General features: G+C 42.9%; 1 long non-coding RNA gene across 1 annotated transcript in view; it reads left to right on the top strand.

The window, feature by feature from the left end:
* Window positions 1–9,542, top strand: part of LOC146036680 (uncharacterized) — a 48,336-nt gene extending 38,794 nt beyond the window's left edge. The window contains exons 2-3 of the long non-coding RNA XR_014460925.1: window positions 4,023–4,204; window positions 9,376–9,542. This is a non-coding gene — a long non-coding RNA (uncharacterized LOC146036680). The remainder of the gene's footprint in view (window positions 1–4,022; window positions 4,205–9,375) is intronic.
* Window positions 9,543–12,286: the final 2,744 nt, after the last annotated feature.

Genomic DNA, 12,286 nt, shown 5'->3' with positions numbered 1-12,286 from the left:
GTTGAACAATGTTCTTATTTTTAAAGTGGCTCACCATTGGATCTGCAACTAGCGCTAGGGCTGTTGACGTGACTAGATGTTGGACCTGAAAGGGTTAACAAGGCAAAAACAGGACAGGTTTGCCTTGTATACGATCGATCGCTGCTTTCAAAATACAGGCAGACTCGCAGAAATTCCAGAACATCCTGCACCTCGTAGGCGATTACATCTCCAAATATCTCAAGAGATTTATATAAATGTACATGATCCAAAATATCCAAGTTCTGTGTAGAAGAAGAACAATATGAAAACTTCCCGATGACTGTGAATTACAAAAGAAGGTCAATGGGTGGAAAGACTCACAGAGCTTTGTATAGTGCTGCCCATCAGGAGGTCTGAGATAAAGCCTAGAGCCTCTACGTCTTTGGCTTCAACAGTTTACAGTGACTACAGCAACAGCTAATTCAACAGAAATCCCAGCTGTGTTAAAATAAATATTGTTACAATAAAATGTACATGTCCTTGTGGAGATTACTGTTTAAAAATGAATTTAAAAAAAAATATCAAAAACATTTTATGCCTTTCGCAACAACAAGAAAATCTGCAAAGATAAAACCTAAACTATTTGTGAAAAAATATAAAAGAAAGTATAGAAAAATGAGTTAACATAAAGTGACTTGTTAAAAAAAAAAAGACATTTCTTTAACCATCTACATATTTAAATATATTCAATTGGAGACTGACAAACGACCCTTTGATCAAGGGTAATTTTGTGGGATCTTAGAGAAGACAGCTCCCTGGTCTGTAACCAAGCTGAGAGCCCCCTGCTGTTTAAGAGTACAGTGCATAAAAAAACATTTCCACTTACAGATATATTTACATATTCAGAAAGAAAGTGCAAAGGAAATAATGAAAGTCCATAATTTACATATGAAAACTCTGATGAGCCTGTCATTAATTAATTTATTTTGGCTAACATACATTTAAGTTGCGCATCTACAGTATGCAGATTATACACAAACAGAATAAGTCACATGTATATTTTATGCGCTTTTTTAAAGTCTTTTTTTTTTTTCAGTGAACATTGTCAAACATGTTGACAAAATGAGAACACAACAGCCAAAATCATTCATTTAAATTAATCCAAGTTTTAACAGCATCATTTCTAATACTGCTTTCACATTGCAGAAATGGGTAATGACACAGTAATCTTAAATGGGACTTTAAAACGGGTCTGAGCCTTGAGACCTTTCACATTGCAGGTGAAAACCGTTTTAAAAATCATTTAATACCATTCAAAATTCAACCCGTTTAACCCCCAAGGGACACGTTTCAAGCCATTGAAATAGAGCTGTTCAAACTGCCAAAAAACGGCTTTAAAACGTGTAGGACTCTGCTTTTTAACCGTGTTGAAATACTGGTTAACTTTAACCGGTAAATCAACTCTGGCACTTTCACATTGCAGCCTTAAACGTTTTAAAATGGAAAAAAAAACGGCAATATACCATTTTAAAAGTGCGATGTGAAAGGGGTATTAGATACATTATGTTGAATAAATATATTTATATTGATTATTTATACTAACGGGTCACTTGAGTACACCTTTCTAGTACTAGGTAGGACACTTTTTGCCCCAGGACGGTTGGATTCCTGCACACCCTTTCTGTTTGTATCTCTTTTTGAATCTCCTGTTCCATCACATTCCAAGGGTTATTTAATTTGCTTTTATCAATTGAGGTATCATTAAACATTTAACGTCTGATGCAGAGTTGTTGTATAAATTGGCATAAGTTACACTAAAAATAAGTCAAGGACAAGGCTTACAGTGTGTCTGAGCTTAGTTAAGCCCCAAACTTGTTTGACCAAGACCCCTTTGAGATTTAATTGTTGTTTGCCATTTTGTTTTGGATGATAGATCTAAATTGTAGCCTGTAGCATTATAGGAAGTGGTATATTTTGTTTTTTTTTATGGTCTGCTAGTTTGCAGCATTTCCTTCTGCGTAGTAGAAATTTCCAGGATACAGGAAAGAGCTGATGTATTTGTCTCCTATTCTTTTGTATAAGGCAGATTCTTTCCTTTCCCCTTTTCTTTCTGATCTAATTAAATTTTGCTTATTTCTTCAATTGTTCCTTTTTTTCTTAATGATGATGTCCCATCCTTATAGAGCTGTCCAACTCCCTGCCCGCATCAAGGAACACCTTTGTTCTGTGGTGTCCACATGGGATTCTCTAGCCAACTTGGGGGGTTTTGCCTTGTAAATGACTGCAGGTAGTATGTAGGATATCCCTGCAAGTCACCTATGGCCAATAACTACTGTATCTTGTGGTCTAATTAGGCATCTCAAACCTGAAACCACCTACCGGGCAGCGGTTCAGGATGTGGCCTTACTAATGACCTCCAATATGAGGTCAGAGGTTGTACTAGCTGACCCAAATCCTAGCCACACCATCCTACAGGCAATAGGCTTGGCTCCAGATGTTTTTCACTTGTTCTATCATCAAGTAGAACCCTGGGAGTCAACTGGGTTGGGCAGCCCCTTAGCGTTCATGACAGTGCCATCTTCTCTAATATGGCAGTTTCGGGGTTCCAGATCACAGGGCCTCAAATCACACAAGGTTCTGTCCCCAAATCGTTGTACTGCTGACTGCTCCCTTAATAAGTTGTTGCAACCTGGTTATATGAGGTACTTCAAGCAAAGGGATAACCTTTAAAATTTCAATATGACTTCAGATATGTGCAGAATCTTTTCGTTGCCACTGATGCTCTATTGGCTGCTAGTTACACAAGCATCTACTTCAGAGACCAACCTTCTGTATGTTGTTTCCTCGGGTTCATGTCATAATTGCAGGCTTACCTTACCCTACTTACTGGCCATCTTTTGCAGTTGCTGGGCACTTTTTAACTTCTTCAGGGCTATTCCCCTTCCCTGTGAGACCTCACCCATTTGTACAGTATGAGAGGGTGCAAATGTATAGTTTTTGGAAGGGCACAGAATACACTACCATGGGCCCTGCCTGTCTCCTCTCTCAAGCCATTAATTACATTTATTTATACAGTACGTACCCACATAGAGTTATGGCAACGTTTTTGGATCTGGGTTTCAGTGAACATTTTGCATTCCTATACAGGGGTCTGTATCACCCGGTCTCTATTACTTGCCAATAGAAGCCTGCTCTTCAAATGCCATATATTGTTAGGAAAGAGGTGAGTTTGGTTTTGTAGTCATTCATTGTTGGACTTGGTGCTTTCTCTGGATGGCACGTTTGAATGGAAGCTCTAGATAAATAAAGACTGATTTAACATCTTTCTTAAGGTGCCCATACACTATGTGATTTTGGGCCAATTTCACACGATTTTGGCACTTGGGCTGATAAATCGGGTGAAATCGGCCCAAAATCTCATGTGTGTGACATTTGATCGAAATCGATGCGCGGTCCCGTGCGCATCGGACCAGAGCAGCAGGTCGGATGTGCAGCATGTATGATGAAGTCTTAACTCCGGCAGCGGGCAGGCAGCCCGCAGCCTATTAGAATGTTAAAATAATGTGTCAAATGACTGGCTGGCCTCTGATTGGGTGAGAGCTCTCTCAGCCAATCACTGGCCACCAGAAGGGTGCGCTCTCTCAGCCAATCAGAAGCTGGCCTGTCATTTGACACATTATTTTATAATTCTAATAGCTGCCGCTGCCCGCCCGCTATACTGGTCACCGCCACTGCACCCGCTGCCCGCCACCCACCCTACTGCTCCTCACCACTGCTGCACCTGCCACCCACCCCATTGCTCCTCACTGCCCTTCAGCTCCCCCTTTTTTTTTACATGTGATAAATCGCATGCGATTTATCACATGTAAAAATGGCACATCAAGGGCCAAATTGTATGTTAGCCTCCCAGGGGGCTGCCGGGTGACTCGCAGGAGAAATGGGTCTGACTTGTCCTTAGGACAAGTTGGCCTAATGTATGGGGATTCTACCCTATAAATTTGCCTCATAGTTTATCAGTCTTTCGATGTTGCTCTGGATCTTGTTTGTTCTTTGTTCTTCAGCTTCTCTGCAAGCTAAGGACAGTGACCATGCTGACATTTATCTCATCGACTGGATATGTCGACGAATTGTCCCTGGTGATCTAATGGCCTTTAAATTCTATTTGCAACGGCTCCAGAATTTTCTTCCAGGGGACTCCGTAAGTGTGACTTCTGACATGGACCTGTCATGCTCCTGAATGCCTGTGAGTATTTCTCCCCATCCTTAGACCTCTCCCTGGTGCTAACCCTAATCCTCCCTACAGCCTAACCCTACCCCCTTCCCCACACACAGATGTAACCCTTACCCACCTCCCTGCAATATAACCCTAACTCCCTCTATCCCCAGTAGAACCTACTGTAACCATCAGCACCTTTAGAATGTTGACATTTCAGATGTTATCATTGTGAACCAATCAACAGTTTCAGGTTGTCAACAGTTTGAACCATGTCATCGGTCTGATGTCAACATTATGACAATGACATTATGAACATCAACATGAATACTGTCAACCATTTGACCAGATACCAGCTGTACAAATCAAACCTGGCCTATTCTTTCAAGAATAATTACAGAAGCAATGAAAAAGTGATGAGCATTCAGTACAGATGAGGGTAACTTTTGTTGGCTGATAACCAATCCCATTTAAAATTTTGTCAGCAGATCTGACAAAAATCAGGATTATGGAGTACAGAATTCACAATCAGCCTTTCCCTTTAGAGCACCTTTAACAGTAACAGTCCAGGGGCATACTGTAGCGTTACTCAGTGGTGTAGCTAGGTGCCCCGGTGCCCGGAGCAAGGGCATGTTTCGGGACACCCGATTTGTACTCTTGCGTGGCAAAAAAGGGGGTTCGGCCTAATATTATACCACATACCATAATGCCCATTGCACATTTTAGTGAACTTTATAATACCCATTACACATAAAGCCACATGCCATAATGCCATTACACATAAGGCCACACATGATGCCCGATACTATATAACAAACTGTAATGCCCATTACAGAATATATAACAAACCATAATGCCCATTGCACATTTGACACATAAGTGCCCCTTACCTTTATGCTCGATGCCAGGGGCTTCATGCTCAATGCCAAGGGGCTTCATGCTCGTTGCCAAGGGGGACTTAAAAGGCTTGTTGCCAAGGGGGACTAAAATTGCTTGTTGCCAAGGGGAACTTAAATTGCTTGTTGCCAAGGGGGACTTAAATTGCTTGTTTCCAAGGGGGAATTCAGCCTGCTCGCTCTCCTGTCCGCCCAGCTGTCCCACTCCCCACTGTACCCGGCTGCCAGAGCTCAAGTCCCCCACTGGACCGCTAGCCAACAGGCACTCACAGTCCAGCAGCCAATGCTGCTTCTGATTGGCTGCTGGACCACAAGTGCCTATTGGCTAGCGGTCCAGCGGTAGACTTGCATTGAAAATAGTGGCGGACTCAGTGATCGCGAAAACAAAACAAAAAATAGTGGGTCCCGGGACCCCTCATGTTCAAAAAACAGGGTCAAAAAACAGGGTCCTAACTGTCCTTTTCTGGGTCCCACACAATAGTGCCACACACCATAATGCCCAGTACATATTATGCCACACACCATAATGCCCCAGTACTTCTGCTTATACAGTACATACTGCATATAGAGAGAGAGAGATACATGTACTGAGTCCGGCACTCAAATGGCATACAACTCCATTACTTGTTAGGGTGCTCGCTTGGACAGGTTCTTTCACCAATTTTAACACATCCAGCAAAAAAGTGTTACTCTGGAGATGCGCGGCCACTTACAATATAAGACAGATCACAGCCGGCAGCTTCCCCAGCAGCCTGCTGTAGTGCACGCTCAAAGCCCGGGGGAGAGGAAAGAGATGGGACTGCAGCGTGCGGCAATGAATAGGCGCCGAGGGGTGGGGTTGGTGGTGGTTCTGGCCGCTCCCAGCTCCCCTTCCCAGCCGGTGACTCCTGCGCTGCCGCATTCCCGCATTCCCGCGATGCTGCCGTCCCCTCCGCTGCTATTGCCCAGGAATCCATGTCCCTCATGCCCTGCCTGACCAATCCACGCGGGGCGCGTCCCAGGTAACCCGCCCATTTTTAAAAACTGAGTCCCTGGTCAGTGTTTATGCGAACCCTGGGACTCCATCTCCAGCCGGGCACAGTGGGGAAACGGCAAGCGGGCGAGCTTTGGGAGCAGGGCGCTACGCCGCTGGCGTTACTGCCTCATGAGTTCACTTGCTGACTAAAACACTCTACCGTATGTGGAGTATTATATTTTTCTCATACTTCCATGAATTTCCTACAGGTTTTCTGCCACACACACACACACAAAAAACACATATATATATTTTACTGTCTCCTGCGAAGAAAAATGAACCTTGGTGTGTATGCATGTCCATGTTACAGGCATAGGTGTGCGCACATTGAGTGTTAGGGGTGCACAGGAAACCCCTAATGCTGTGCACACCTTATAAACATTTACCTGCCGCTAGCAATACCAGCAATACCTTTTACCACAGACTTTTGCTTTTTAGAAATATATTCTATTAAAAGAAGTGCCCAGAAATCAATTATGTGTGCTTGCATTGTTAATTGTACTAGACCATTGTCATACCACTACATACATGTGTCATCCATATATGTTTTTGCATTTACTGTAGTGATTAAAAGATTAAGGGACAGATTCTCTAAGCTTCAAACGTGATAAAATGGAGAGTGATAAACAGCCAGCCAATCAGCTCCTACCAGTCATGTCACAGACTGTGTTTGAAAAATGTCAGGTAGGAGCTGGTGACTATGGTGACAGCAAATATAGGTTTTAATCTTAAGTGGAGCAAGGGCTAAATATTCACTGCATACTGAAAAAAATCTACAAGATTTTGTTGCAGTAATCCATTTCATTAATCATTCCTCTTTAGAATTGTTTTGTTAGTTGGGTCCAATCATCCTCCCAACAGTTAGCAACCTATGTGAGCATTGGTTACTCACTAGGATGACATGTTGGTAAACCAAATTATAGACATTTACCTATTGGCCACTTGATATGTTGTCCTGATGTCACAGCTGGGCGGCCATTTCAGTTTACTCACCCTGGAGTAAAGTGCACAGGTGAGCAGCCTGTACACACCGACAGATGCACCAATATTGCTGCAGATATTTATTAGCCATCAGCCATGCTGTAGAGCCGAAACGGACAGAGTTTGTGAACACCACTCACAGACATATCGGGGTAAATTTACTAAGATGGAAGTGAAATCTACTGTATTTGGCAGGTTTGAAATCACAAGGGTTTATTTACTAAGATGGGAGTTCTATTGAGGATGTGATGTTGCTATGGGAAACCAATCAGAATCTACTTATTTTTTATTTAGGCCTCCTTGAAGATAATAGAATCTGATTGGTTTCCCATAGCAACATCACATCCTCAATAGAACTCCCATCTTAGTAAATAAACCCTTGTGATTTCAAACCTGCCAAATACAGTAGATTTCACTTGGGGGTTAAAGGAAATGTAAAAGACAATCTATTATCTTCTAGAAGGTGCTAAATAAATAAGAACTAGATTCTTATTGGTTGCTATGGGCAACATCCCATCTTCAATAGAACTCTCATCTTAGTAAATTTACCCCATCGTTTACCCCACATTGACCCGATTGTAATATAGCGGCTATTTGATCTAACAGCTAAAATATCACTATGGGGCTGATTCTGGATCACACGTAGTGTTCCGAATTTGGCTCCTGCCCCAATGGTCGGGGCTTTCGCATGCGCATTTCCGATGCATGTGCTGACTTTGAAAGGCTGCGGCTAGTTACTCACCGAGCCTTTCACAGCAGGGAGGGACGGGGATGTTTCCATGAAAATGCAAGGCTTTCCTATAGGTATTCGGACGGGCCAATGCCTGCCGGATGGGGCGGGCAGCTGACATCCCATGACATCAGCTGCCTGCCCTGCCTTCGTCCCGGGTATCCGCAAATAAAAGTCAGTTCAGACAGACTATTATTTGCAAAGACAGGAGAAATCATTCGATGGATGTTTGCGAGGGGAAACGGTGGCGGGGGGGGGGATTTTCGGCGGGGCAGGCTCTCTGGCACTCGGTAAGCATGTGATCTTCACAGCTTACTGAATCAACCAGAATCCGGCCCTCAGCGTGTACCCAGCATCAGTTTGTGCAGTGAGTGGTGTCCGTGGAACTAAGGGCTTTCTCAATACACATCATTTTTTTCTATTTATTTTCTCTCTCCAGCCTTTTTTTTTCTGAGCAACTTCTGTTCTTCATATATTATTTAAGTCCCTGAGACGGTAACAGCACTATTCGCCTTGTATACCTTGTGTGGGGTTTAAAATATAGATAAAAGCAGAAGGTCTGAATTGAAACATGGATTCTGACTGTAGCTGACTTTGGAGCTTAAAAATTCTGTGTACTGTATCTATTGTTTTTTTTTTTAAATATCCATTGTCTCACTTGTATCCATGTTGCACATACTATTCATTTTGTGTTTGGAGTGCATGGTCTCTATTATTACATTAGAAAGGGTTCCTAAAAAAAAAGATTGCACTGCTATATTGAGCCGTAGTAAAAATTACAGGTACAAAATTTTTTTAAAATAATATTTTTAGATTCAAAATAAGCACTAGTCATGCTAAATACTCTGTGCTGCTGTGAGCATAATGGTTATTGGCAAAATGCTTGGTTAAAGAGAGGTTTGCTTTTAAATCGAATATAATGGCTTTAACTGCATTTAAATGATAAAAAAAGCCTATTGACACCTTCAGTGGTGTTTTTTTTTTAAGGTAGCGCTCCCCACTGGGCGAGTGTTTTTGGGGAAGCCCTGCCTAAAAAAAAAACACACCACGCTGTGTGTAGGGTCCGGGCAGCGCCGATGAACACTATGTCAGCTGCTGGCCGTCCCTGCACCCCGGCGCCCCGTCTCTGCATGCGGCAACCTGGTTTGTCATAAGCCAGTGCCGCAGGCTGTAATACAAAAGCTGTGGGGGGGGGGGGGGGGTGTGAGGCATGGAGGAGGAGAGGGAGCCGCTAAACACTGGCACTCCCAAGAATTTTCCGGGCTTGCCAGTTTGGGCATTAAAGCATAGCCCGGAAAATTCTCGGGATTACCAGTGAAGGGGGTTGATATACCTTTACCCAATAAAATGCCAATCCGACCTAGGTTTTCAAACACAGATACAACCCATGTGACTGCCAGGTCAGACCCCATTCACACTGCAGGCTAGACCTGGCATATTGGTAGGCAGCACTTAGAGATGACATCTCTGTATACCTTTAGCATGACCCAGGTTGCACAGTTCATTCCACACTGTTATCTAGGTTATCCGCACCTGTTTATGAGAATGAAAACTGTCTATTATTTCTCCTGTATCTCAGATGACCAGTAATCAAGTTGTGACCATGAAGTTCCAGTCTAATAAATGAATTGAATGATGGGAAGACCAGGCTGAAGAACATGCATTGATGATATGACTGACTACTTCCTTATAGATTGGAAGTCTTTCCAATTGTGCAGCAGCTTCATTTAACCTTAAAATGACTTCGTAAATACAGCGAAAGTTCGTGTATTGCAAAATATGAGTTATCATGTCGAAATAAACTGTGCATGTTTCCATTGTTTGGAGAGTCATTATTAAGTCTGTGGGTTTCTGGGTAGGATATGGCTGCCTTCAATGCCTATGGGTGTGAGATTTAAGCTAATGGCCAATATTGACTATCTGATTTTGTCTACCTGCACTTAAGGTTTACACTATCTCGCTATTTGATCAAATACATTCTACAGGTCATGGTAGACCTGCCTGCACAGTCTACTTAGTCATGCGATACCGACGCCGTGAGGTTGTGCATCGAGACTGCATGTGGCTGAACACTGTGCCATTTTGCTACCCACCGTGTGTACAATGCTTATATTTAATACATCTGTGACCTGCAAACATCTACAGCTGTCATCTGCCCCTTACTCCCCCACCCCCTGCTGTCATTAAGACTGCGATCGCATTTTCCAGAATGCAACCGCAATGTGAGCCCCTGTGCATGTGTGCTGCGGCTTGCATGTGTGCTGCGGCATGCGCAGAATTGCCAAATAGCGGTTTTATGAATTATGCGGCCCATGCTGAATCACCCCCCTTTGTATGGTAAACTAGTAGTAACCAGAGTGAAGCATAACTATTGGCCTGGAACTAGCTACTCAGGCACATTATGACCAGGAATACTAATACACGGGATGCTAGAAGCTTCATAAATATTTGATTAGTCTGTTGGCTCCCGCACTATGGGGCTTGAGTACCCCTAAAATGTATGCTCCCCCAAGCAATGTCTATATATATATATATATATATATATATATATATATATATATATATATATATATAATTTTGCTGTATGTAATTTATGCACACCTAATAATTTTAATTATTCGGCTTGCATGTCTCTGCCCAAGGGCGTAACTACCATAGGTGCAAGGGGTGCAGCTTCTATGGGGTCCAGAACTGAAGGGGGCCCATCTTTACCATCTAAGACTAAGGGCCTGATGTATCAAGCTTCATAAACTGATATAGTAGAGAGTGATAAACGACCAGCCAATCAGCTCCTACCTGCCATGTTACAGGCTAGGTTTGAAAAATGTCAGGCAGGAGCTGATTGGCTGGTTGTTTATCACTCTTCATTGTATCACTTTTGAAGCTTGATACATCTGGTCCTTAGATTCTAAGTAATATGTTTTAATATGTTTATTAATCACCATACATTCATCACCATCAATTGCTAAGGGGGCCCTTACAAACTTTTGCTATGGGGCCTACAAATATATAGTTACGCCCCTGTCTCTGCCTAAAACATTGTTGCCTCTACTGTATGAAGGTGACAGCGCTCTTTAGCGATGCTCTCCATATGTAAGCACATACTGTACTTGCTGGCTTTTCAGCTTCACTATTTGGGAGGGAGTAGTCTGGTTTGTGGTGACATCAAAGTGGTCCCATTCCTATATCCCTGACAGTAATCGTGACATTGTATATATGTAAAACAATGATGTCATTTAGCCCAAATCGCATTTTCAAGCCCTTGGAAATGGCCACCTCACTCAGGAAGTGGGCGGTCACATAATGTCTTTGGTAGACTTGCTCAAGTTTCCAGACATTTGGGAGAGCCAATCGTGATTCTGGAGTATCCAAGATGTCCTGGAAGAGTAGGCAAGTATGAATAAAAATGACTGTCCAAGAAATAATTCCTACAGAATGCACAATGTATCCAAAAATGATGTGTCAAAAAATAGACTTATATCACATTGTCATTAAATGTTTGAAATGAAAAATAATTGAATTACTCTCTCCCTTATGTAAAGACGTGCTGTTCAGTTCTCCAGACAAATCGGATGTTATAATGTTTGACCTTTTGTGGGAACTCAGCCAAGATCAGATCCGTGTGCATTCCACACTGTTTCGCTGGGAAACACTATCAGAACACTTTTTTATGCAGATACAGTTGCAATTACACACAGAATATAGGCATGCTGTATAAAACTTTAATCAGCAGAAGCTGCTTGGGCATCTGATTTGCATAGCGATGCTTATAAGATGCATTTAATGTTGACAGAAATAGTTGGCACATTAAAAATTGACGTGTTTTCTTCACTTTTTTTGTGTCAATCTGTAAATATGAGCATGTGGACCCCCAGTAAGTGTACCGCTTTGCTCATCATGCTTTGGGCCAGGTATCTTGGCTCAGTACTACTGTGCTCTGACATTTCCAGTTATAGTCCACATGGATGGTAAAATATAAACAGTAAAAAAAAAAACTTACATCGACCTTTTCACATTTTGACAACTGCAATAATGGGTACTTGTTTCCTATCTGTGCGCCCACGATTTTAATCGCGGGCATTGGGGGGTAAAATCGGGGCCATCGCGGCCATCGCGGCCGATAAAAAATCGGCTGCGATGGGCCAGACGCGATGCCCGCGATTTTCCCATAGAGAACAATGTTAAATGCCTCAATTTACCCGCGATGACCGCGATTTACCATAGGAAACAATGAAAATGGATCAATTTCCCCAAATTATCATAGGGAACAATGGGAAATGGGGCAAAAACACCCCTGAACATAAAAATGTCCCCCCAAAAGTAGTTGACGCCACCCCGCCATCAACGTGAACCCGAAGCGTGGCGAGCGCAGCGAGCCCGCGAGGGGTGGCGGTACGCGTCCTCCGACCTTTTCATGCCCTACTATCCACAGGGCGTGGAGCGAGAATAGAATAGTGTGGCGAGCGCAGCGAGCCACCGAGCCCAAAGCG

Source organism: Crinia signifera, chromosome 9 (assembly GCF_055691185.1).
Source record: "Crinia signifera chromosome 9, ASM5569118v1, whole genome shotgun sequence".
Taxonomy (NCBI): Eukaryota; Metazoa; Chordata; class Amphibia; order Anura; family Myobatrachidae; genus Crinia; species Crinia signifera.
This window is presented reverse-complemented; position numbering and strand designations above follow the sequence as displayed.